This window comes from Euleptes europaea, chromosome 15 (assembly GCF_029931775.1).
Source record: "Euleptes europaea isolate rEulEur1 chromosome 15, rEulEur1.hap1, whole genome shotgun sequence".
Classification (NCBI taxonomy): domain Eukaryota; kingdom Metazoa; phylum Chordata; class Lepidosauria; order Squamata; family Sphaerodactylidae; genus Euleptes; species Euleptes europaea.
The window spans coordinates 21,217,970-21,245,922 of NC_079326.1; positions in this window are offsets into that span (position 1 = coordinate 21,217,970).

The window sequence follows — 27,953 nt, forward strand, 5'->3', positions numbered from 1 at the left end:
AACAGGTACATCCTCTCCCTACTTTTATGCATAACATTTCAGTTGTCTTCAATGTGACTGTGATTTTAGTGATGGACTACTAATTTAGGAGTGTGTTTTCAGCAGCAGAGCACATCCTTTTCATTCAAAAGATTCCATATTTATTCCATGGCATCTTCTGTTTAAACATCTCAAGTAGCAAGTGTAGGGAAAGACCTTTCTACACCTGGAAGGCCACTGCCTGTCAGAGCAATCCCAAGGTATATGGACCAATGATTTGATTTGGTATAAGCTAGTTTAAGATTCAGGGAATGGATCTAGACAATCAGGGGTCAGGGACATGGAAGGGATCTTTGCTGCTTCCCCCTCCATTCCTTAGCCCCCTGCTTCCCTGCAAACTTGCTCTTGAGAGCTGAAATCCTTCATAATTGTGTGAGATATCACATAGAGGACTGCAGTCAGAGGAGGAAGGGGAGTTAGAGGGCTTCACTGTCTAGACATAGTTTGGAGGAAGGGGCTGGAGTAGGGTTGCCCGCTCCAGGTTGGGAAATACCTGGAGATTTTGTGGGTGTAGCCTGAGGAGGGTGGTGTTTGGAGAGGGGAGCAACTTCAATGGGGTATAATTCTATAGAGTCCACCTTCCAAAGAAGCCCTTTTCTTCAGAGGAACTGGCAACCTCCAAGTGATGGCTGGAGACCTTCCGCTATTACAACTGATCTTCAGGTGACAGAGATCAGTTCACCAAGAGAAAATGGCCACTTCGGCAATTGGACTCTATGGAATTATACCCCATTGAAGTTGCTCCCCTGGAGCTGGCAACCCTACACCTGGATATCAGATATAATAGCAGGAGATCTCCAGCCACCACCTGGAGATTGGCAATTAGGATTGTGCATATTGATATACCCGAACCGAAAATAAACTGAAAATTAGCCGTTTTGGCAATATTCGTGTGTAGGTTTTACTGAATACCAAAACATCGAGATCTCTCCAAAGCCGAATGGGCAATTCCCGAAAAAGCCAAGTAATTATTCAGCTTTTTTAGGTTCGGCTATTCACCATTGCTCAGATGCAAGGCTCTGTGCTTTCTCCCATTTTTCTATCTTTTTTTAAAATGGTTTTTTTAAGGCCTCATAGTTGGGGCCCTTTTGAGGTATGGGTCGAGTAAACAGAGCTAACTTGGTCTGACCAACTGACAGCGAACTGATCTGCACTTTAAAAGACAGGGCTCTCCCAGTCCCATCCGGAGGGATATACCCTCCAACTAAAAAATGAGCATTTCTACAGCTACTAATTGGGCTTTTGAAGAAGTCTCCTCACCCGTGTAGATAAGCAATCTCCTTCATAAGAGCTGCCTTGGTCATGACTTCGGCTGGCTAAGATATCACCACCCCTACCCCCTGAAAACCTGCTGTCAAACTGAAGGTCGCCCTGAATAGAGGCTTTGTTTCCTCGCATTGTGACCATCTCTTGAGATCAGATTTTTGATTACTACAATAACAGGACTGTTCACAGGATGTCATTTGCCACCAAAAGAAATGTTTTCCATGCATCCCCCCTTGCATTTAAGCCTTTTCCCTCAGTTTTGAAGCTAATTTGCATGAACATCATGCTATGCACACCAGATACTAAGGGAGCCCCCAGACTTTGAGGTGCAAGCCTGCCAACCAGCTCTTTCTGCCAATCCTCGGCAGTGCTGAACTTCTGAACCTGGAAACCGATGGACAGCTCAGCTCACAAATGCCTGGAGGATGGGGACAACCCCTTTGTGGGCCCATAAAATTGCCCCCCTGTCCCAAAGTTCACCAAACTTCAATGCCTGTCTAAGGAGAGTCCCTTGCAGCCACGCTGCAAATTTGGTGAATCTACCTCAAAAAATGCCCCCACAGCAGCTTTGAAAAAATCCCCATAGACTACAATGGACCCGAATTTTTTGGTAAACCCAGAAATAAAGCCAAAATATCCCTTTACCGGTATGGGTATTCAGCTTATTCCAGGTTTACTGAAAAAAATTGGGCCCAATAAACTCGTACCTGAAATTTACCGAATTTTTCTTTTTTTGCACAACTCTATGGATAACCCTTGCAGAGATCCCTTCAATGAGCTCCACTTGTATTTGTCTGGATTCTGAAATGATACTCTCAAACTCCTCCTTCTTTCAATTAGTCACTGAAATAATCTATGTACTGTTTTCCATCTGCTTAGGTAAGTGTGTAGTGAATAATAATAGCCTTAGAAATGTAATCTTGTGCTATAAAAATCTAATCCTGTGTTAATGCAAGGTTAAGAATCATGCTTTAAACATACCAAGGTCAGGGAAGTCAGCATTAAAACTGCCTGTACAATTTATTACATAAAGCACAACTTTACAACTATGTAAGGTAATGTAAAAAATACCTGTCATAGCAGTATGAAAAATATGGTTATAATGAGTTAACCAGCTCTCTTGGTGATCAATAGGCAGAGAAAAATCAATACAAAACTCAAGCTGGCCCACGCAATATGGAAGGTGCAATTCCCTGCGGCTAGAAAGTCGAGAATGGTGTTTCCTCACAGAACCTCTCCATTTGACTCCCCAGAAGTCTGAACTTATTAGAAGCTACACTGAAATGCAGAAAAAAATGCCTTAAAACAGAAATTCTTCATTTCCAGCGTAGAGGATGGAAGCAGGGAAAAGGCTTTTTAACAAACTGCATGGTTATTAGTTCCTGCCTTTAGGCCACTGCTTTCTGCTGGGATTTTCTGTACAATCACAAACACAATTCCAAAACGACCATTTGTGAAAACCTTGCAAAGCACAGTCTAGAATGAAGGATAAGAGTACCAGCTTGTATTATGCAGTATTTATAAGAAAGTTAAAACAACATAGAGTAATAAGGAAGGAGACATCAAGTCCTGGGCTATGGGAATCCTAATTACATTGGGTTTTGAGCTGCCACTCTGCAGCCATATTCAATTATTTTAAATGTGATACTGGTATTATCCATCTGATCATCTGGCTCCTACTTATTTGATGGTTCCCTGAGTGACTGTGTTACTATAATATGATAATCTAATTGTATTGCTTCCATGTTTTGTTCTTCCATGTATAGTTTTAGATGCTGAGCACATTGAAAAAGTAAAATGTGAAGATAAAATGAGAAAAAAAAACACTTTAATATACCCCCTTGTTTAATTGAAAGTTTAATTTACACAGTATGCATTTTTTACTTCAGTACTATGGTTGCGAGCCTCCAGTTGGGGGCTGGAGAACTTCTGGAACTACAATTGATCTCCACAGAGATCAGTTCTCCTGGAGCAAATGGCTGCTTTGGAGGGTAGACTCTGTGGCATGATACCCCACTGAGGTCCCTCCCCTCCCAGGGTCCACCTCCAAATCAAGCTGTTCCATAAACTCTCTTAAATAATTCGGTCTCACAGCCTCATTCCGAAAGGCCCCAAGCAGTGGCAGACTGGCCAGGGGGTCAGCTTACCTGATGGCAAGTGGGCCCTGTGGGCCCTGATGAAGTGGACCCCTTAAACAATAGACAATATGTTTAAAATGTTAATGACCTTTTAGTAGCTTGAAAGTATAATATAATAGATGTTCCAATACTATTCCTTTTTTTCAAACATTTTATTAAATTTTTTAACAAACATACAAATACACATACATTCACACAGTTTATACTCCTTCGGGGAGTCTGTTTCATCTTACATTTCCAAGATCTGCAATATCAAAGCCTAATCTACATCTTAACCAATATATACTTCTAACCATCTATCTTTTTTGTTTAACGTAATCAAAATATCCTTTCCATTTCCATTGAAATTCTTCAGTTGTCTTTTCTTTCATCAAAATAGTCAGTCTGGCCGTCACAATGTATTCATCAGTTTTTTGTTGCCACTTTTCTAGGTCTGGGGTGTCTTCCAACTTCCAAGATGTTGCCAATGTTACTCTAGCCGCCGTTGTCAAATATCCAAATAGTTCTCCCAAAGTCTTGTCCAAATTATCAGGTTCAATCCCTAATAACATAGTTTCAGGATTCAGAGGGAATTTGAATTTTAAAATTTCCTGCATTTCTTGATGAACTTGTATCCAAAATTTCTTTACTTTCTTGCATGTCCACCATAAGTGGAAGTATGTTCCATCTATATCTTTGCATTTCCAACACCGACTATCATAAGATTCATTCATTTTTTTAATGTCCATTGGTGTTATATACCATCTAAAAAATGTTTATACCAGTTTTCACGTAGATTGTTGCTGGCCGTAAATTTAATTGACTTAGTCCAAAGCTTTTCCCATTGTTCAAATGTTATCTCCTTTTTAAAGTTTTCCATCCATTTTATCATACACGTCTTAACTTGTTCTTGTTCCATTACATTTTTAAGTAAAAGTTTATATATCTTCCCCAATATATGATCTTTATCTTTATTAATTAAATCTTCAAATTCTGTATTCACTCTCAATGTTCCTTTTGGAAGATCTTGTCGCATTTTCATGATTAATTTATTATAAATTAGCCAGCCAATATTTCTGTTCTTCTTAATCTCATTCCATGGTTTTATTTCCCCTCGTTCATTCAACATATCTTGATATTTAACCATATCTGTATTTTTCTTCTCATCCTTTGTTAAATAAGCATCTGTTGGAGACATTATCCATGGAGGCGTCGGACTCAGTCTATTTCTGTTTCTCAGCCATATCTTCATCAATCCGTCTTTGATGACATGCTTTTCTCCAAAGATTTCTGTACTCTCAGAAGTTCCAATACTATTTCTGTACTCTCTTCTGTACAAAGATTTCTGTACTCTCAGTAGTTCCAATACTATTCCTGTATGCAACTAAAATTTTAATTGTACCTTTTTCCCACTTATGTATTTTTTGAAAATGTTATTTATTTCTTATAAAAAATCAAATGATTGCCTTATAGCTGTCTCCTGGCAACCAATATTTTTAGACCCAGTCTGCCACTGGCCCCAAGATTAGGTGCCTGCCTCATTCATTCCTGGAGACCTAGCTATAAGGCAGCAACAAAAAAGGCCTAAGCCATCACAGACAGTATCTCTGAAAGTTAGGAGACCCTGTTGTAAGGAGAGCAATATATCAGTAGAGACTACCTTAAAAAAAAAAGATTTAAAAAATTGCTTTTCATACAGAATAGGAAATGTAACAGCCAACTAATGTGATGGAACCCTACCCCCCACTCTCTCCCTCCCACTTCCCCAGCCTAGCCCATCAACAAGAGAAGAAGGTTAGAGAAAGGGGGGAAGCTGCACATATAGCCAGCTGAGAGTAGAAATAAAAAGGGAGAGAGGGTGAGTGGGGTGAGGGACAGCAATATGGATCCACTAAAAAAAAGGAGTGGAGAAGATGAGGCATCATTTGCTCAAAGAGATATGAGATGTCTTGTCAGATGGGAGAGACAGTCTTACAAGCATGTGGGCCCCCAGGCCATGAAGAGCTATAAAGGTAAGAACCAGCACCTTAAATTGGACTATCCTAAACCTGTTGCCTATAAATTTCATTGACTGACCATAAAGTTTCACATTCTGTTGAAACTAATACACTGTGGATGGATGATGCATCGAGAGCTTGCCAAATCTGATTGGCACTGTGGTGCTGTCATGTTATCATGTTCACTGCATGATTGCCAATTGGCTGGGCCAAGGCAATGAAAAAAACCCTTCCAATTAAACAAATAAGTGCCAAAAAGCAAGCAGATCAGGGAAACATCAGGTGTGAATGGACCCCCTTTCTGGCAATGTTTGCATGGACAATTGAAGTCCATGAACATTTTGATACACTACACCTGCATTTGCCCTTATCATCTCCCCAGACCTCCTATATTTCTTCAGGCTCATGAGCTTCATGTTTCAGCTCGAGGGGGAACAAGCCAGTGATGTGCTTTCTTTCCTTGTGAAGCTTTAGGTACATATGTCAGGCTGGCTGAGGTGATTTCTCTCTTTAAATGTGGTGGAGTCCCTATTTCAAAGGCAAACAGCTTCAGAGTGAGCTTCAGGGAAAGAAAAACTGATCAAAAGGCTCTTGGTCCCAGTTTTGGTTTCTCCTGGCAGTGACATTCAGACTGTGTGCGGAAATGCAAGACCCAAAAAAACTTATTCCAAGACAAAATTTCTGTCAGTTACTACATGCAGTTTTACAATGTTACCTTACTTTGAAAAATACCACTCTTTTAGGGTTCTAGCCTTACTGAGAACCAGTACAAAACAAAAAGGCAGCATGATTTAAATCTTAAGCGCATTTTTTAAATTATTATTTAAAAGCTCGATGGTATTTGGCAGAACAAATTATTTTTGAAAAAAGCATTCTTGGTCATAGTGTAATGTTTGTCCCTGGATGTAGTCATATTATTCAAATCTCCACACAGAAGGGCAAACAGAATAATGCATCACACTTAGAAGAGTATTTCACAGGAGACAGCTTACTTCAGCGGAGTTTGGAGAGCCCTGATCTCTCAAAAAATAGATGGTTATTAAAGTGAAATATTGGGCTGCATGTACTATCACTTAGCTTGTTGCATAAGAATGCTGAAACGATGTTATTGGTAATGTTAGTGACCGCAGTAAAGAGAAAAATTAATATAGCAGCCAAGGAGATATGACAGCTTATGGAAAATCCATTTATTACCTTAAAGGGTTTTTTTCATAATTGTTACTGCTGTCCCCACTATAGTCGGAGGATGTGTCTTAGCCGATTCCCCCCCTCTTCAGTTGCAGCAGTCATAATATTTCATAGTTGGTTTATCTTTTAAACCTCAGACTCTCTAATGACTTCGTAAAATGGAGTTTATTTGCCTTTTCCTGCTTATTCATTTGTGCTAAGAATTCATGTTTCTAAAAAATTAGAAAGAAAGAAGTGAGAAGCCATGCACACATCTTTTAAATTATATTAATGATGATGAGCCTGCCTGGTTATACTGTGCCATTAACACATCTTAGCTGAGCTCACAGCAAATAAGTAGCGCTAACTACCCTCAGATGTCAAGGCCACAATAAACAGCACTGTGCCACTCTCCTTTTATGTGTTGTATAGTCGTTTGGGCAAACGACCATAATCAATTTTAGTATCATGCCATGAAGTTGTGATGGGGGGAGTGTTTGTTGTGTTAACTCTGCTGGTGCTTTGTCAGGCAGAAGCATTGAGATCGTTCCAGCAGGCCCTTCACGAGAGGATTTTGTGCACGGGAGAGAGCAGTTTGCACCAAATGACCAACCAAATGGTTTGTCTCCTGCTGTTACCTCTTTAGCTAGTGGGAGAATAATCCTGGGAGTAGGGTACCCTAAGACTCTTATCCATTGTGATCTCTTCCCCCATGGGGATTCAGGGGCCCATTGCTCAGTTGTACAACACATGTTTTTTTAAGAAAAGATCCACAGTTTAATCCTTAGCCTTCTCAGTTAAAAGTATTTCAGTTACTAGGTGGTAGAAAAGACTCTTCTCTGCCAGAGGCCTTGAAGAACAGTTGCCAGTCAGACCAGACAATACCAAGCTAGATGAACTAATGATATGACTCAGCATAAGGCATGATCAGATGTTAGATTATGGAAGTGGTGTGACAATGGAACTCTGAATATTTCTACCAGTGCCACTGTGGCTACTGTAGGGTGAAAAGAGGGAGGGGGGACATAGGAAAGGTCCATTCTTTCTTTCCTCTTGAGGTTTAGTTTCTTGGAATTCCTCAGAATTGGATGGAAGATGATTGAAATGAAGCCCCATATAGTATAGAGAGCCTGAATCTCAAGCAAAGTAGAGCTGGGGAAATGTGATTGTCCCAGCAAAAGTACACACAAGGATTTGAATAGTGCCTACAATAAAGCATTAAAGAACAGGCCATCTGTACTGACTATGGTAAGGAGACGTGGATGATTGTCCCTTTAGAGAATTTCCAATTTTTTCATTCTTTATTTGATGTATGGATCTTCAGGAAGATGGCTTTCAGTCATGAAATGTCGCGAAGCCATCTCTTCAGTGGAACACGATTACTTTTTCTCAGCTTGCTATGTGGCCACAAAAGTTTAAATTGCCCCTACAGAAGGTTATGTCTAGGCTTCACCTTCTGGACTCAACCATCACCTTTGCTTTAAGGGATGGTTAAAGTATATGGCTGATTTCTTTTAAAGATCCTTTTAAGCAGACTTTTCATATGAACAAAACCCAGGGCTGAGTAATCTGTCTAGTGCTATTCAGCAGTGGAAGATCTTTGGCCACTCCCAATATTGTTGCCTTAGTGAGGGGGACTGTGAATATAAGCAAAAATTCAAATATAATGAAACCAAACTCATGGCTTATGTACAAGAATCTACAGAGGTTAACTTAGCATCAATACTCAGTAAGTGTAACTGATCTTTAACATAGGGTTGCCAGGTCCGTCTTCACAATCGGAGGGAGGTTTTTGGGGTGGAGCTTAAGGAGGGCGGGGCTTGGGGAAGGGAGGGACTTCAATACCATAGAATCCAATTGCCAAAGCAGCCATTTTCTCCAGGTGAACTAATCTCTATCGGCTGGAGATCAGATGTAATAGCAGATTTCCAGCTACTACCTGGTGGTTGGCAACCCTACTTTAACATCCTATACATACAGATTTACCTAATCGTATCTTACATCAAATTAAACTCAGGCTTAAGCATTATTTTATTTTTAAAAAATATAATTTGAAACACGGGCCCATGTTTGTTACAGATAAGGCTGAATGCATAATTCCGCCAGTTTGTACAATTTGGGGCTGAAAAACAGCTCCATTGGGACCGGATGGTCCATTAATAAAGAAATCTTTCTTTTGAACAAGTAACCACCTGACCACAATAAATCTTTAAAAGGCACCACACAGCCACAAGAACTATTCAGTCACTTGAGAAATTCCTACAGAAATATCAAACAGGGCCCCCAGCTCCTATTTTTTATAAGGTGATTACCTGGGTGTAGATTTGCATTTAAAGAAATGGACTGGCATGATCTCATTGAGTTTGGCCATATAATAACATAATCCTGCTTTCAGAACTTGAAATCAACCACCAGAGGGTAGTGACACACAAAAACTTCATATTAAACATCCCCAGGTGCTTCATGTCACCCAGAAAGGCCACTACAAACACATCCTTTCAGCTGTCTCTCAGATGAAGGTAATACACTTTTTGCAGCTGGAATTCATGTTTACTAAATGTTAACAGCCATCTCAGGAAATATATACTTCAGTAGACTGACTTATGCAACACACAGTGGGACAGAAAGTCAGTTATGAAATATGAATATGTCAGTTTTCTTTTTTACAATATATGTTTCCCTCAGAAACCACTGGTACTACTGCCTTTTCTGTGCATCTAACAACAAAATGATAGCAGCTGCATTTTCCTGCTGAATTATGGCATTCTAAACTAGCCTGCATATTATTTCTTTTCCCTGCAGTGTTTGACTACTCAGTATCAAAATGGCCTAAAATAGCACTAGCAAATCTCTATGGCCTGGAGATAAAAAGAGGAATTTTCAGTCTAAATTAAGGATGTGGGAAGACAATAACTAATATGTACTTATTTACTTGTTTATAACACATTTAGCCCACTTTTCTCCAATCAAGGAAGATTCAAAGTGGCTTGCAACACCAAAAGATGTTAAAAAAACCATAGCTTTCCACAAACATTTACAATCACTTTACCTAACCCATGAACCCCCAACAACATATCTAGTTGCCATCAACAGACTAATCCACGGTATTTCGACTACTTTTCAGGGGATTTAAAAGTCAGGTTAGCAAAGCTTCATAACAGGAATGTGGTTTGTAACAAAATAACAGAATTGGGGAACTTGAGATGGTTATGTTCAAGTGATATATTGTAATTCCAAATGTGTCAAGGTAGTTCACATACAAGTGTTTAAACTTTTATTTTATACTGAGAGTGACATCTCTTGGCAGTCACTGGTTTGTTTGAGAGCCAGTGTGGTGTAGTGGTTAAGAACGGTGGTTTGGAGCAGTGGAGTCTGATCTGGAGAACCAGGTTTGATTCCCCACTCCTCCACATGAGCAGCGTAGGCTAATCTGGTGAACTGGATTTGTTTCCCCACTCCTACACACGAAGCCAGCTGGGTGACCTTGGGCTAGTCATTCTCTCTCAGCCTCACCTACCTCACAGGGTGTCTGTTGTGGGGAGGGGAAGGGAAGGTGATTGTAAGCCGGTTTGATTCTCCCTTAAGTGGCAGAGAAAGTCGGCATATAAAAACCAACTCTTCTTCTTCTTCTGGATGACCCTGGTGGTCCCTTCCAACTATGATTCTATGATTCTATTCTTCTTCTAAACTTAAGGTTCTTTTACACAGTGGTTCTTTATTTGGAGGAGTTATGGACATTAACACGTTTCCCCAGTTTCTCCTTTAAAGTGGCCTGGGATCACTCCTTTCACAAGAGCTATTTCCTGTTGAACTCTTAGGGATCACTCTATAAACCTTAGAGCTGTTTCTCTAAATATGGATCCTTTTTGATCCAAAACTCAAATGTGTTTTTACTCCAGAGGAGAATCCTCCACCAGACAGCTTGCAGCTGACACCGCTGTCTCTAAGCTCTGTCTGTTAACTTCTCCCTCAGTCAATGGTCAGTTCTCAACTGGCAAACCATCTCTGAACATCTCTTGCCTTGAAAACCCTACAGGATTGCCATAAGTCAGCTGTGACTTCATGGCACTTTCGCCCCCCCCCCCCAAGTCCAGCTCCGTGTTTGCTTCCTACTATGGTCTCACCTGAGGTTTGTGATATTGCACAGAGCAAAATTAAAACTGGCTTCCACTAAAATTTCAAACATCTCGAAGGCACTTCTAGTAGGAGAAAAGGGAAACAGCCTAAATGGGTCTACTAGAAGACAATTAAATCAGCCACTTTCCCACCAGAAGTTCCATTGATCCTTCAGTGATTAAATCTATAACACACCCTAATGCACAAACAAATCCAGCTGGCATACCCATTATTTGTTTGTTTTGACTTTTACTCTGGCCCTTACCCGGCAATCTGTGCTCTGGATGGTTAACAACATAATACAAAACATAAATACAAATATTATATAAAACAGTTTAACACACTGGCATGATGATCAGAGAAGCCTCAATGGAACTGTCAGATAGCCTCAATGGAATGCCCAGAAACAGCTATCTGACAGTTCTTGTCTTTTGTCCACTCTTAGGATCATTAGATGACTAGGCCCTTCCAGTCACTCAAACTTTTTTCGGTCTGCCACTTTGATATGGTTAATTTCCCCACTTGGTAGTTAAAATCCAAATTGACCAATAAAATTCAAACGTTTTGGCTCAAATCTAAATCTGGCCTTGGAGCACCTCCAATGTCTCACTTGTAGCATTTTTCCTGTATAAATGTGTGTGTGCTAAGTACCATCAAGTCACTTCCAACTTGTGGTGACCCTATGAATTAATAAACTCCAAAATGCCCTATCATTAACAGCCTTGCTCAGATCTTGCAAACTGAAGGCCATAGTTTTCTTGACTGAGTCAATCCGTCTCATGTTGGGTCTTCCTCTTTTCCTGCTGCCTTCAACTTTTCCTAGAATTATTGTCTTTTCCACCAACTGTTGTCTTCTCATAAGTTTAGTCATTTTTGCTTCTAGGGAGAGTTCAGGCTTGATTTGATTGGGAACCCTCTTATTTGTCTTTTTGGCAGTCCACAGTATCCATGAAATTCCCCTCCACCATGTTGCAAAGGAATCTTCCTGTCAGCCTTCTTCTTTGTCCACCTTTCACACCCATACATCGTAATAGGGAATACTACGGCATGAATTATCTTGACCTTGGTTGCCAGTGACATATCCTTACACTTAAGGGTCTTTTCTAGTTCCTTCATGGTCTCAATCAACTAGCTGGAATGTGTCTTGTGGGTTACTTCTACACTCTGACCTCCCCTTCCCTCAGACGCCTTTTTATGCAAGCCCTCTTAAATATCCTTCCCACGGCCTGGACCAGGGGTAGATATGCCAAGGTCCCCTATGCTAAAAGGCTATGCTCTTGTGCCATCGGCCAAGCCGAAACAGTGGCCCACGTTTTGCTACATTGTGAGAATGGCTCTCCCTTCCGAGAACAGATCATCAAACCCCTCCTGAAAGATTGCCTTGGTGGCACCAATAAGGAGCTAGTCAGATTTCTCCTAAGTGATAGTCACTCTCAGGTTACTGCAGGAGTTGCCAACTTCCTGGGACTTATTTTTAAACTACTCTAAACCACGTACATGATTCTAAGGAAGCGTCTTACTCAAGTTTTAAAACCTCCTTTTAGCCTAATATTTATTTATTTATTTTATGCCAATAAAGGTTTTGATATTGATATTGTGGGATGTCACAGGGTTCTATTCTCTCACCCATGTTCTTTATACATGAGGCCATGGAATGAGATTGTTCAGAGCTTTCGGGTTGCTTGTGACCAATATGCAGATTATGTTCAGTTCTATAGTTAATTATCCAAGCCTCCAAATAAATCCACCTATGTTCTGAACTGGTGATTTGAGGCTGTGGCGAGGAGGCTAAGGCAGAACAAGCTGAAGCTCAATCCAGACAAGACAGAGGTAATGCTAGTTGGGAAGGCAGGAACTGAATCCTCTTGTCCTAGATGGCTTTTTCAGAGCAAGTTAAGACCTTAGAGGTAGGGTTGCCAGGTCCCTCTTTGCCACCGGTGGGAGGTTTTTAGGGCAGAGCCTGAGGGCAGGGTTTGAGGAGGGGAGGGACTTCAATGCCATAGAGTCCAATTGCCAAAGCGGCCATTTTCTCCAGGTGAACTGACCTCTGTTGGCTGGAGATCAGTTGCAATAGCAGGAGATCTCCAGCTAGTACCTGGAGGTTGGTAACCGTACTTCGAGATGCTCATGGACCCTGCCTTGCTGTTTGAAAAGCAGGTTGGCATGGAGTCCAGGAGTGCCTTCTATCAGCTGCATCTGATTCACCAACTTTATCATTACGTAGACTCAGCTGATCTGGCCACACTGATCCATGCTTCTGCAACCTTACGATTGGGTTACTGCAGCACACTCTGCAGGGGGCTGCCTTGAAGACACCTCAGAAACTACAATATAAGCTACAGAAGCTTATATTGAAATGAGTACATTTTGACACCAATATATGTAAGTACTCTTTTATTTATATTGTTTAAGTCATTTGAGAGAATGTTTATGAGAGATTGTTTATTGTAATATATACATATTTGTACAGAAATGGGACTAAGGAAGAATTGAAACGACCGTATCCCTTTCTACCCTTCTTCACTTGAAGACATCAATCTTGGATTGATTGTTACTGTACCAGGACTGTGAAATACTTTGTTTGTTAGCACATTGTTATATACCCAGGACTGAGAAATTCTTTGTTGTATATATGCAATTGGCTTGGTAGCACACTGATACATTCAATATACTATTGTCGTTACACATTGTTATCAGCCTGTTTCTGTACTAATTTTCTAACCTTAGGTAATGGTGCAGAGGTGTTGATTTTTGATTGCAACCTCCAGGTATTAGCTGGAGATCTCCTGCTAGTACAACTGACCCCCAACCGATAGAGATCAGTTCACCTGGAGAAAATGGCCACTTTGGCAACTGGAATCTATGGCATTGAAGTCCCTCCCCTCCCCAAACCCCACCCTCCTCAGGCTCTGCCCAAAAAACTTCCCGCTGGCTGGCAACCCTATTCATTGGCTGCCAGTCTGTTGCCAAGTTCAGTTCAAGGTGCTGGTTATGACCTTTAAAGCCCTTCACAACACAGGATCCACATATTTAAAGGACCATCTCCTTCCATATCTCCCCTTACACCAACTATGTCATAAGGCAGCCATCTATTGGCTATCACACCACTTATGGTGGCCTACCTGACATCCAACAAAGCCCGGACCTTTTCCATTGTGGCTCAGGCTCTGTGAAACGGGCTCCCTAAAGAGGTGAGAGGAACCCCCCCTTGGAGAGGGCTTGAGGGGGTTTGAACAGCAGGCATTTCTTAAGGGGAGGGAGGGGCTTGGTTTCAACTGGGGATGTTTAAACTCTTATCGTAAGCTGCCAAGAACCAATAGGAAAGGTGAGATATAAATGCATTAATAAATTCAGTACTGCACATTTTATGACCCACCAAGATGAATGCAGACCATCAGCCAATTATGGGGACTTCACCAGTAGGGTTGACAGGTCTGCCTTCGCTACCAATGGGAGGTTTTGGGGCGGAGCCTGAGGAGGGTGGGGTTTGGGGAGGGGAGTGACTTCAATGCCATAGAGTCCAATTGCCAAAGCAGCCATTTTTTTCCAGGTGAACTGATCTCTATCTGCTGGAGATCAGATGTAATAGCAGGAGATCTCCAGCTACTACCTGGGGTTCAACAAACTCCCAGGGGTTCAACAAACCTCCTTTCACTATCTGCCTGGGACTTGCAAACAACACAAGGTGTGTGTATGTGTGAAAACCTGGCAGGCCACAATCCATGTCTTATAGGCTTTGTTTGGCCCATAAATTATGCAGACCTGACTTTAATTCCCTGAATTATGCTAAAACTTTATCACTGGCATTTTCATTATCCCTCTTTATATGGCTGAGAGAAATTGTACTACCAGTTGTATTGTTTTACTGCCAATGGGACTGTGGTGTTGTGCACAGCACTTTATTGTTTTATGTTGCCGAAGTAATTAGTATGGAATGTATTCATTCATACATTTTGTAGCAAACGCTGCAGCTGTTTAAACTTAAACCAAATTTGATTCTTCAGACCTTCCTTCATGTCAAGGTGACATTTTCACTGTAGCCTGCTCAAAAGAGTAAAAGTTGCTGCTGCAAACTTCATAAAATAACCTACTGATCAGGATTCTCCTTGCTCTTGGCAGTTGGCTATGGCAGTTGTAAAATTGATTTTTTTTTTTTAAAAAAAAGTCTCTGGTATCCTACTTAATTGGAAAACCATGCTTGTTGTGACGGAATGTGTTTTCAGGGCAGTCAGCAGATGGTCTCAAAAGCAAATTAAAAGCTAACGGGCCACTTTTGTGGAAGTTGATGGCAGGGCTTTAAATGCAAAATGTTAATGGACAAAGTTGTTTCAGCCTCTTGGTTATGAAATACTACCTGTCCAGCGTTTTCATTTTGGGGGACAAACGTTAGGCCTTTCGGAGCTTGCTTTTTGTCAGGTGGCTTGCGCATGCCTTTCCCATCACTTTTGACTTCCTCGCTGCCATTTTGACATCTTTTGATTTGGAAAGCCAAACTGGAGCACACAAAAAGATCAGTGATTTTGGAGCTTCTGCATTAAAAAAAAAAAAAAAAAAAAAAAAAAAAGCTAGTTAGCAGCCCTAGGCAGCTGCTTTGAAGCAGGGAAGGGCTGTTGGGTGAGTGGCTCTTTCACCCTTTCCTTTTATGGCTCTTCTGTGATTGAAATAGCTTCTCCAAAGCTGCAGTTAGCTTTGCGGGGGCAGGAAAATACAGGCTCAAAAACGTCTGCCTTTCTTTCCCCCCACCCCAGCAAAGCTAATTGCAGTTTCAGGGGGGCTATTTAAATCATAGAAGAGTCAGAGAAGGAAAGAGAGCCAGCATGGTGTCGTGGTTAAGGAGCGGCGGACTCTAATCTGGAGGACCGGGTTCGATTCCCTACTCCACCACATGAAGCCGGCTGGGTGACCCTGGGCCAGTCGCAGTTGTCTCAGAACTCTCTCAGCCCATGGGGAGGCAGGCAATGACAAACCACCAGCCAAAGCTGGGCAAAAGGACTCTAGCCCACTGCAGCCACCTGGTTTTCTAAGGTGACCACTGTGTTGGGTAGCAGTCCCAAGCTTTGAACCTGGATTTTCAAGGCGAGTATAACCGCATCCAAGACAGGAGAGATCTGAAGTCCCTGGACTGCCTTTCTACTAACAGTATTGATTGCATCGGCTTACACTGTGTGATCTGCCCTGAGTCTCAGTGAGAGAGGCAGGCTCTAAATAAACCAACTAACTCAATATTTCCCAAGTGTCCCCTGTAACCCAGGAGCAGCATCTCAGTGAGGGTGGTGGTCTGTTGCTGGAGGGGAAGGCAGGATGTTCTAGTCCCTTGGTGGAAGAGCCTTCCATCAGCATAAAACTACATTTTGGATCCAATCCACGTTTTTTCCACCCAGGGGACAGTAGTTGTACAGCCCTATCTGAAGACTCTGACACCTGCATGTCTCCGATACCAGCACTCTGCTTGCAGTACTACTCAGTATCTCAGCGTGGTATAGTGGTTAAGAGCGGTGGTTTGGAGCAGTGGAGTCTGATCTGGAGAACCGGGTTTGATTCCCCACTCCTCCACAATGAGCGGCGGAGGCTACTCTGGTGAACTGGATTTGTTTTCCAACTCCTACACACGAAGCCAACTGGGTGACCTTGGGCTAGTCACACACTCTCAGTCCCACCTACCTCACAGGGTGTCTGTTGTGGGGAGGGGAAGGCAATTGTAAGCCGGTTTGATTCTCCCTTAAGTGGCAGAGGAAGTCAGCATATAAAAACCAACTCTTCTTCTTATGCTTGCTCAGCAGAGAGGAAATATGTGAAAGAGAGACCCCTCACCAAGATGCAGAGAACATCACTTTGGATTCCAGAGCATCCCTTTTGATGCCCATCAATCACACTGTGCAGTGAAATAGTGACCTGTGGTAGGCAGGCAGGAAACACATGAAGCTGCCTTCTACTGAATCAGACCCTTGGTCCATCAAAGTGAGTATTGTCTACTCAGACTGGCAGCAGCTCTCCAGGGTCTCAGGCAGGGGTCTTTCACACCACCTACCTGCCTAGTCCCTTTAACTGGAGATCCCAGGGATTGAACCTGGGACCTTCTGCATGCCAAGCGGATGCTCTACCATTGAACCACGGCCCCTCCCCTAAAAGGTAGCTATGCAGTGCAGGATAAGGCAACCATGTGCTCCCTGAGATCAGCCTGCTGCCTACATGCCAGAGGAGGGCACAAAAACATCTTCTAACTGCACAGAGGGTAGTGGCATGGCCAGGAATGAGCATATGCTAGGAAATTCTGCCTCCCCAGCCACCATTTTGCCCTTTACCAAACCCGCTGACAGGGAAGGAAACATGGCCACTCCAGCCGCAGCGCCTCATATCTCTGCACCTGACTTGGTGGAGGCAACCCTAATAGCAAGTCCAGGACCACTCCCATACAAAGGGTAAGATTTGGGGAAGCGGAGCTGAGGAATATCAGTCTTTTGCCAGACAAGGGACATACAGATATTAGAGGTATCTGCATATTCACAGAAAATGTAGCTATTAACTCCCCAGTACCTCAATGCAGAAAGGCATCCAAGTGGCAAGCCGGTATGGGTTTAGGTCACACTAAGAGGGGGGGGGGGGACGTTGGCAAGCAAACCGTTCTCACATTGGGTCTTCAATGAGCTGATCAGCAGCAAAACAAGACTTGCTTCTCTTGCATTGGGACCAACCCTCTAGCTATACACCCAATTGGGCGTGCAGGAGCAAGATTCAGCATAGATTCAGCAAAGTTATTTACAATATTAACTCCTTGTAATCCTTACAATAGCCCCATAGAGCAGGCCAGGGTACTTATACCATATTATTGGAGGGGAGGGATCAGGCTGAGAGAAAACAGTTTCCTTAAGACCACCTAGTGAGTTCACGGCAGGGGTGATATTTAAATCGGAGGCCACCTCTATCCTAGTTTCAGTTGGGTAGCCGTGTTGGTCTGCAGTAGAAAAGGAAGATTAGGGTTTGGTACCTGACAAAGGGAGCTTTGATTTGTACCCTGGAAATTGTGTGCGTCTTTAAAGTGCTACTGGACTCGAATCTTGCTCACTCATATCATGGCTCATTCTCTTAGCCCCTACACTCCATCAGCCCCTGTTTTACTGAATATTATGAGTTACATCTCCATCCGGCTGTATTGATTACATGTGTGGTCATGAACTGGGCAGCAGGTTACCACTACACTAGTTTTCAAGTCAGTGTCTAATGAGTGGAGGGAGTACAGTTTTGATTGAACTGTGGGTTAAAGTATAGGACGTCCATGAAATACAAAGAATCTGTTTCACAAGGGAGCACCACATGTCTGGTGTAGCAGCCCTTCTGATTTACACCAGCCCACACTTTTTAACAGGTTTTTTCGGCTGAGAAGAAAGCAATTGGGTAGATAAAGCCTTATCAGTATTTCCCCTTAAGGCTCCTTACAAGATTCTGGCCAATCTCTTCTTTGATCCCCTGAAGAACCAAGAAAACAAAAGCCATTGTTTCCACAGAAAACTATGTGTCGCAGCCCAGTGAATTAGCAGAGTGCCTTAATGCGGTGGCTGCTATTTAGCAATGTTCCATAACTTTTCTCCCTTTGATATTTGAAAGCACTGTACTCTGTGTGGAAATATAAATATAAATTATGCAATTTGTTGAATCAATTCTCCTTACATCAAAAGAAATCAGGCTGCCCATGTTGGTACAAATGCATCTTAAATGGATGTTTATGCAGAAGAATGTTTCCTTTTAGAAAAGGAGAATAATGCATTTCTTGTTAACCTCAGTATCATAGTTTCCCCCCTAACATTAAAATATTCAACAATATGTGGAATAATTTGAATGCCTCGCAATTTGAATGGAAGGGGATTTTTTTTCTCTCCCCACCAGGCATTACAACTTCCCACACAAATGATTTCCTGTCATGACTGCCTGAAAAACTGGTCTGTGATATAGAATTTCTTTCACATTTCTACTGGAACGTGGATCTTTTTTAACACATTCAGGGGGAAGGCAGCCTGCTCTCCTCAGCTCTCAGAAGCGAAGCAGGGTTAGCGCAAGGGAGACCACAAAGGAAGACTGTGCACAGGAAGGCAACGGCAAGCAACCTCTGCTTCTCACCTGCCTTGGAAGCCCCTTGCTGGGGTCACCATCAGTCGGCTGCGCCGTGGCGGCACTTTATACACACACAACACATTCAGTATGAAAGGACCACATGGTACTGTTGATATGCCTCTTTGTTACCGTATCAATTTTCAGTGACAATAACCCAGCAAGAGGTTGACCGTTTAAAACAGTTTGTTTATTTGGCCAAATATACAGACCGGGTGAAAATTGCCCAGAAAACAGGACAATCCACCCAGAACAAAAGATTGCAAGAAAACTTTATGACTTTGGATTAGGGATTATGTGTATTCGCTGCATATTGGTTGTCTAATTCATTCTAATTAGAATAGCCTATAGGCATCGCTTGAAGCTGTCTCTAAGCAAGCACTAGATCTTGTGACCACATTCCTAGGGCTGGACGTAATTTAGAGCTGTTTACTGGTAAGGAGCCGTACCAGGAGAGCAAGCAATGTAATCTGTTGGCCTTTTAATTGTGGGTGCCAACGTCCCCAAAGTTTCCATGTGTGTGCATATGAATGCATAAAGTTCCAACCCAGCCCTTATATCTGGGCCTGCATGTAAAAGCATACATTTCCAATAATAATAATGATTATAGGTACCACACTGTCAGGCCTGTCTCTGCAGCTTGGCCTGACTTTGCTTCCGGCCTGTTTGACAAGGCCCTGGTCATGTGTCTTTTGGTTCTCATGCTTTGTACAGTTCATCTCTTTGCCTGCTGGTGTGGTATGTGTCCATCCTGTTGACCACAGCTCGCAGCTGCACTCTTCTTATGCCTTGTTATACTTTGTTATGACTTTCGGCCCTGAGAACGCTTATCATAGATTCTACTGGACTGCGTGACACTACGCAATGCATTTGAACCTTGTATTCTAATCCCATTCTCCATTAGTCGCCTTCTTCTGCTAAGCTGGCAGTCAACTACTGACTTTGTCCAATCTTGATCCCTAATAAAGCCTTGATATGCCTGTATTATTGTATTAATTCCCAATGACAATAATACAGTAGGCGGTTAAGAGTTCAAAGCAGTTTGTTTATTAGGCCCAACATACACACCGGGTGAGAACTGCCCCAAATGCGCAGGACAATTCACACCCCGAACAAAGGATTGCAACAACGTTTATAACTTCTGGTCAGGGGTGTTACAAATATGTCATATAGGTAGAAACACAAAGACCCAATAATGGATACATTTGGATTAGCATAATCTATCAGTGTGGTTTTGAGGCGTGGATTTAGGTGGCCATATGATCTCTAATGGAGAAACGAAACTTAACATTCTTATCTGACATCCCTAAATCACTGCCTTGGGCCTCATTAGGGTGGCTAGCTGTACCAGGCCTGCAAGGATGATCTCACTGGCACCTGATTCGTAGTGTATGCCAGTTTATGCTAACTCAGTGATCACACAGGAGTGAATAGGAACCAAAGAATAATACTTGACCCCTTATACATGGGGTATTGCCATTATATATGTGTGCAGAATATGGTATTGTGCTAGATGCTAACCCTTATACCCCGGGCTTAGCATCTTTATAAGTGTGAGTATGCGGACTGAGTATAAAAGCATACATTTCCAATAATAATGAAGATTATAGGCATTACAGCCTAACCTGTTTCAGAGTCTTGCCTGAGCGAGTTTTGCTTGAAGGGACACTGAGGACAAAACACTGAGTCTGACAGGTACAAAGTGGCCATCATGCAGCATACCTTTTGAAAGCAATAGTTTAATTCTGCTTTGGATTGTGTCGGCTATTTACACAGTGTATTTATTAAATCGTGACTAACAGTGCAATCCTAAGAACACTTTCTTGAGAGTAAGACCTACTGAATAGACGTGGGTAGGAGTCTGAATAGACCTACTTACTAGGGTTGCCAAGCTCCAGGTATTAGCTGGACATCTCCTGCTATTATAACAGATCTCCAGCCGATAGAGTTCAGATCACCTGGAGAAAATGGCCACTTTTGAAATTGAACTCTATGACATTGAAGTCCCTCCCCTCCCCAAACCCTGCTCTTTTCAGGCTCCGCCCCAAAAACTTCCTGCTGGTAGCAAAGAGGGACCTGGCAACCCTACTAGTTATGTTTGCACTGAAACAGCATAATCCTAAACAGTTATATCCTTAACTTCATAGGATTTACAAGAGTGTAACTTTGTTTAGGAGTTACACTGGAAAGCCAAAAGACCATAGGAAAATGCAAAAGTACTTTCACACAGTCTCAATGCATTTTGGTTGCTAATGCTATATAATCATAGAAGATCATCATTAACAATATGTGATTTCCATGCATTGGATCCCATTTTCCAGAAGAGATACCTAGGAAAAATCCAACTACTCACCTCCTCTCAACTTCCTTCTTCCCATAGTGTTCCTGTAACCATTGATCCTACTGGAACCTCTGACTGTGAGAGGTCCATCCCTTTTTAATCCATTCCTTCCCCCTAATATTGTTCTTTATCTACAGCTACTCCATGGAAGATTTTTTAAAAGACAAAACAAAACCAATGTATGCAAACTAGTGCTCAAGCAAAGCTGCATATACTACATATTTCATTTTTGTACTTTAAATTAGCAAGCTTTCCTCTTTCACCTCTACACGATTCTCACTACAAGAAATCTCAAGTGGCCTTCCTGTGGCCTTCAAAGAACAGCAGGCCCAGATTTTCTTTCAATTCCCAGACAGTCTTCAGAGCATCTCCATGTAGAGGACATGACAGCAGTCATATCTGGATATAATCATAGCATAGCTAAATCTTGGTTTTCATGGAAAGTCCACGGTTGGCACACTAATCAAAGAGGACCTTCATCTGTAGGCATGGGTCTAAAAGTACTCCTAAGGGACTCGGGCTTTCCGAAACTCCCTCACTGCTATTATAGAACAAACTATGGTGCATGGGTGACTGGCTGTAAAAAAAAGGGTTGCACACCATCAACAGTAGGGTTGCCAGGTTCCTCTTGGCCACTGGCAGGAGGTTTTTGGGGTGGAGCCTAGGGGTTTGGGAAGGGGAAGAACTTTAATGCCATACAGTCCAATTGCCAAAGTGGCCATTTTTTCCAGGAGAACTGCTCTCTGTTGGTTGGAGATCAGTTGTAATAGCAGAAGATCTCCAGCTAGTACCTGGAGGTTGGCAACCCTAATCAACAAGCATGTTATGGACCACACCTTTAAATAGGGTTGCCAACCTCCAGGTACTAGCTAGAGCCTAGAGATCTCCTGCTGTTACAACTGATCTCCAGGCGATAGAAATCAATTCATCTAGAGAAAATGGCCACTTTGGCAATTGGACTCTATGGCATTGAAGTCCCTCTCCTCACAAACCCTGCCCTCCTCAGGCCCCGCCCCAAAAACCTCCTGCTGGTAAAGAGGGATCTGGCAATCCTAGCTTTAAAGAGGGTAAGAATATTGCTGTGTCAATTCAGACTTTAAATGGGTGTGCTAAACCTGAAGTAGACACTCCAAGAATGACCACAGACCAGTCCTGTAAACAGCAACTACAACAACAAAAAGCCAAACACCCAAACTGGGATGAAGATCAGAAATGCAAGAGTTTCAAAGAAACTAGTCATGAATGCTCTTTAATAAATGAATGAACGAATACTGTCTATTCTGGAGGAAAATGCGAGTGTGGATGCAATCTATTTATTTAATTAAAATCCATCTTTTAAAAAGCCCCACCCCAGCACAAAAACATAGCTCGTAAAAACAGCACAGCCAGCTTAAAACAACAGTCGGTAAAGTATCTTCTAGGTATAAAATGAAACCTTTCCTTTCCTGAAAGAAAAACAAGAAATACAGGAACAAACGACTACATTTTAAAGACTTAGCTTGCAATACTTATTCCTGAGATGAAATCAGTATAGATAACTGTCTACAGAAATTTGTTTGAGGATTACAATAATGCTTATAGAATCTTACACGTATTTTTGTACAGAAGACCAAATACGTTCTTGTTGACTACCCTCTAATTGTCTTTCCAAGGAGAAGATCTTTGTTTATTCTTTGTGTTAAACTTTAGATTCAGCCCACGAAGGGCTCGTACGACTCACATGGTTTCTTGCATTGTAATCACCAGCACTATTTAATCCAAGCTCTTTAGTGCTTTGTTGAATGAATCACAGCATTAACCTCAGTGGTCACTTCCCTCTGTGTAATGAGAGTTCTTCCAGGAAGAACTCACTGTGCTGTTGTTCTGTTTCTGAGAGCTATGCTCTTGACCTGTCTTCTGATTTACAAACGTTAAGGCAATAACAGCTTCAAAATGAAATAACAATGACTAGAATGCCACTCATGGGGCAGGTAGCACACAACCTTTTAAAGAGGCCTGTCCTATGACTATGTGAATGCTGAAGGAGATAGATCAGCATTGAAGTTAATCTAGGGAAGGCGTTTCCCCCCCAAAGCCTTTAATATTGCAGAAGACGGGTGGTTTGGGCACGCTCATCCATCAATATTGTCTAATGAGTGAGAGCCATCTAGACATTTGAAATATTTTCTATGTAGTGTGGACCCAGGGATGCAGCCACAGCCTTCTGGTGGAGATTTATTGGAATCTGGTATCTGAAAAAAGTGCCATTACACTCACGGGAGGTGCCACTGGGAAAGGGCAGCTGAAACTAGTGACATGTTTGTTCTGGTGCTAATTCCTCCATACAAAATTGGAATTGCAGACTGAATCAGTAGGGTTGCCAAGTCCCTCTTCGCCACTGGCGGGAGGTTTTTGGGGTGGAGCCTGAGGAAGGTATGGTTTGGGGAGGGGAGGGACTTCAGTGCCACAGAGTCCAATTGCCAAAGTTGCCCTTTTTCTCCAGCTGAACTGATCTCTATTGCCCGGAGATCAGTTGTAATAGCAGGAGATCTCCAGCTAGTACCTGGTGGTTTGAAACCCTATGAATCAGAGTTACCTCCTTCTAAGCCCACTGGCTCAATGCACTTGGAGTAGTGTTACACCATGGAGGATGACACTGTAAGTTCCCCAGTTTTGTTTACAGACAGGATTCAAGCATAATCCCTCCCCAATCTTATTGAATGCATAAGTTCATGAGTCATTAAAGAAAAATGTCTATTTCTGAAATGGCACTAATAAATATTATGGTAGTGGGCTTGTAGCTTGGGCCGAGGGTCTTGGGCATCCAGGCCTTGCTCAAATGTAACCTGTCCCCTCATGCTTGAGTAGGATTGCCTGGTCCCTCTTTGCGATCGGCGGGAGATTTTGAGGGCGGAGCTTGAGGAGGGTGGGTTTGAGGAGGGGAGGGACTTCAATGCCATAGAGTCCAATGGCCAAAGCAGCCATTTTCTCCAGGTTAATTGATCTCTATCGGCTGGAGTTGCAAGGCTGTCAGAGTAGTTTGAGAGGTTGCATTTAGATCTAGTGGCTCTGGAATGATGTCACAGGTCTGGAAACTCCCTGGAGAGCTAGAGGGAGCTGACCAGAACTGGTTATGGCGAGCAGGCTGATGCAATGCAGTAGCAACAGGTGCATGACTAAGCAACTACTGTGATTGGTGCCTGAGATGGCTTTGTGTATATAACCACATGGGAATCAAGCCCATGTGTGGGAATGCTATATGTGGAGGAGTGTATAAGGAGATGTATTATATCTATGCGCTATAAAATAAACGAGCACTGCTTTTCTAGTAGCCAGGCGTTCTGGTGGTGTTTTCCTGGACCAACTGCGTAATCCGCTGGCACCCGTGTCAGTAATAGCAGGAGATCTTCTGCTATTACCTGGAGGTTGGCAACCCTATGCTTGAGCCCTGTTTAAAGAAAGGCTGTGCTGCCAACTATCTTTATATTGTTGCAGACATGCATCCTTTGAACGTGTTATCAAGAAACCTATTCTCCTCATTTTGGCACTGAAGACTATGGTACAAGGCATAGATTATTTGTGATATGCCCCGGCCTTTAGGGCAGGTGAAGAGTTTTTAGGGCTTTTCAGTGAAGGAGCGAGTATCAGTAGTTGGTTTACTGGTACTTTCTGTGCTCAGTACTTTCCCTCTAGTTTCAAGAACCCAGACTTATGTTTGTGCTACTTGCACTGAAATTGGCTGCTGCTTTAGTGGCAGTTGGCTTTAGGGTACTTTTCTCAATCTCCCCTCCCCCCGCTTTCATATTGTTCTTTCTTACCATTCTTTCACACACACACTTTTATCTTTGGCATCAGGAAAGAAGAATCACCAGCTTCTGATTTGCTTAAACAAAGGCATTTGGTCTCATTTTAAAACCAATAAAAGCAAATCCTTTAACATATGCTACATTATATAGATAACTAATCACTTTGTACCACAGGCCTTTTCAATGTATTGCCACTGTCTTCAAAAACCATATCTACTTATCAGTAGTTTCTACCATGATGGTATCCAGATGCCAGCCTTTCAAACATTTATATTTCAGCTAAAGATAGCAATAACAATTTGTCTTCTTCCTCCAAATGTAGCAGCAGTAGCTTAATTATTTCATAGTTATTGGTTGTTTACACATAGCTATGATGTCCTTGGTTTGTCCCTCTCATGACTCATGCTTTTCTATTCTGAGTTAAAAAAAATGAATATATGGTGAACTCTGCCCTGCATCAATCCCACAAATGATTAGAGAGGGATATTCCCATGCATAGGGCATTCCGGAAAATGGCAGACATGTTCACGAGGTCACCCAAGAGGGAAATGGGAGGAGGAGAGGGAGGAGGAAAGTAGATGGGTGTGTGTGTCAGGACACAGTGGAGTCAACCCACGTGCCAAGAAATGCAGCAGCAAGCACCTGCAATTGCCATGAAACTTTACTTATTTTCACTACAAAAGTGGGATGGGAAAACCAGGGGAAGTTGCGCGATGGAAGTAGGTTGGACCCATGGGCGGGAGACGATACTGTGTTTCAACAACAGAGATTTGTTAAATTCATGGGAGAATCGCAAGACAAAACAGCCATGAATTTTCAACCATTGTTTCTCTAGCTGTCTCAGTTTAGAAATGATGAACGTTAAGAAATTCATCATGAAGAAATATAAAGAAATTCGAAGCAAGCTGAAAATAGGGATATTGTATGCATAATCAATCCTACAACTGATTAAGTTTGGCTAATATTCTCATTATAAGGTGATTCCTCCAAACCATATCACTTTAATTTTTGTAGACTAAATAGTATGTATCAGAGTTCCTTTGATGGAATGGCATTTCCATTTACAGAACTGAAGGTGGTGATTTTTGCTGTTTCTCCTCTCCCACTTTGCCCCATGGTGTTCCTGAAGGCTTGCTGATGCCCCCAAGATCAAAATTGGGCAGAAAGCTCAGAGGACTGCAGTAAGAGTGGAAAATGGAAAAGTCCCAATCTGCAAAGACCAAGGATAGTTGGATACACATCCTGTTATCAGGAAGATAGTTTCAGGAGGGTAGGCATGTTGGCCTGCGGTAGACGAGCTAGATTTGAGTCCAGTAGCACCTTAGAAACCAACACAATTTTCAGGATATAAGCTTTCATGGGTCAAACCTATCTGATGAAGGGAGCTTTGACTCAAAACCTTATACCCTGAAAATCTTGTTGGTCTTTAAGGTGCTACTGGATTTGAAGCTACCACTTCTCATAACAGAAAGACTGTTTGAATCTATACATTCCTAAGTATGATTTATGTAATTAACAGATTATCATCATCTTTCATCATTTATATAACACTGCTGGAATGTTCAGGATATTTCACATGCATGTGCTTTCATACACTATCTTCCTAAAACCTTACAACAACCCTATTATTTAAGTTCCTATGTGTTTAAAGGGAGGGAGGCTGAGGATGATTGTGTGTGGCCTTCATGACTGAGATGAGATTTAAATCAGGAGGCCCCAGAGTTATGTAGTGGTTAGACTGAGGTATTGGTGACCCAGATTCAAATCCCTACTTAGCCATGAAGCTTACAGACTGTCCTCGGGCCAATCACACTCTCTCAGCATCACTGATCACAGGGTAGTTATGAGGAAAAAAGGGGAAGAGAGAACCACAAATGACTCTCTGAGCTCCTTGAAAGATAGACCTAACTCACATCTCATTCTTGGCCACTATCCTCTTTAGTTCATCAGCTCTCAGGCCCAAACAGATTGCTATCAAGCAGGCAGCCATTCATGTTGCTGCCCCATTGACCTATAAAGCAGAGGTGAATGAGGGTCTATTTTTTAAAAAAGCCCATGCCTTTGAAGGGAGCTAAAGTTTTCCCCTTCCCCACCATATGTCAATGTACTCTGTTGCTTGAAGTAGCCCATTTTGGATACTGGAAAGGATGCAAGCTAGAGAGAGACGTGCTTCAGATACTGAGGTAAGGTGTGTGTGGGAGTTTTAGCATCTCTGAACTGTGCAGGCTTTCCATGTAAAAAGACTCCATCCTCATCTTTACATATGAAGGTGGGAGAAACATGGTGATGCTTCAAGGGGAATTTTCATCTTGCCAAAGTCTCCAGAGACTGTCAGGGTTAAGATGGAAGAAAGGGTGACAATCAGTTCTCATTTTACAGTATTGTAGCTGTGCAGGGAACCAGTTTTAAGTAGAAAACATAAAAACTGGATTTACCTTCTGAACGTTGCAGGTGTTCTCCTGAGAAGTCATCTAGATGGACTGCTACTTCCCAGGTTACAAGTTCAGTTTAGATAAGTAGTTGAGTTCCTTCTCCAAGAGTGTCTATAGAGTATTTTCCTGATGCATTGTTCATTTAGTTTTGTTATATCCAGATGCTCAATTTGAATTCCTGACTTTTTCTCTTGGGAGAACACTTGTTTTGTACTGCATTTCCGGATTTCTGAAAAGTTTCAATTACATGGCAATTATGAACAATGATTTATTCTAATGTAAATTTCAGTTAGCTTGATTACATTCTTATGGCTTTAATGAGAAATATGATCGTTATTTTCTTCTGTTGTTGGATCTTTGTGTGTTTCTAAGAAACTACCTTAGAAGATTACCTTACCTTAGAAGATTCTTCAGTGTTGGGCAAATATAAAGGTGAGAACTAGGTTGATCTCGTATTTGTTTCTGATCTTTCAATCTGTTGACACCATAAATGTGTAATAGGAATTTTACTAACCTACTAACATGCCCATTTGTAAATGCACTGTATCACAATAATTGCAGACTTTCAGAAATGGTTGGAAGCCTTCCAA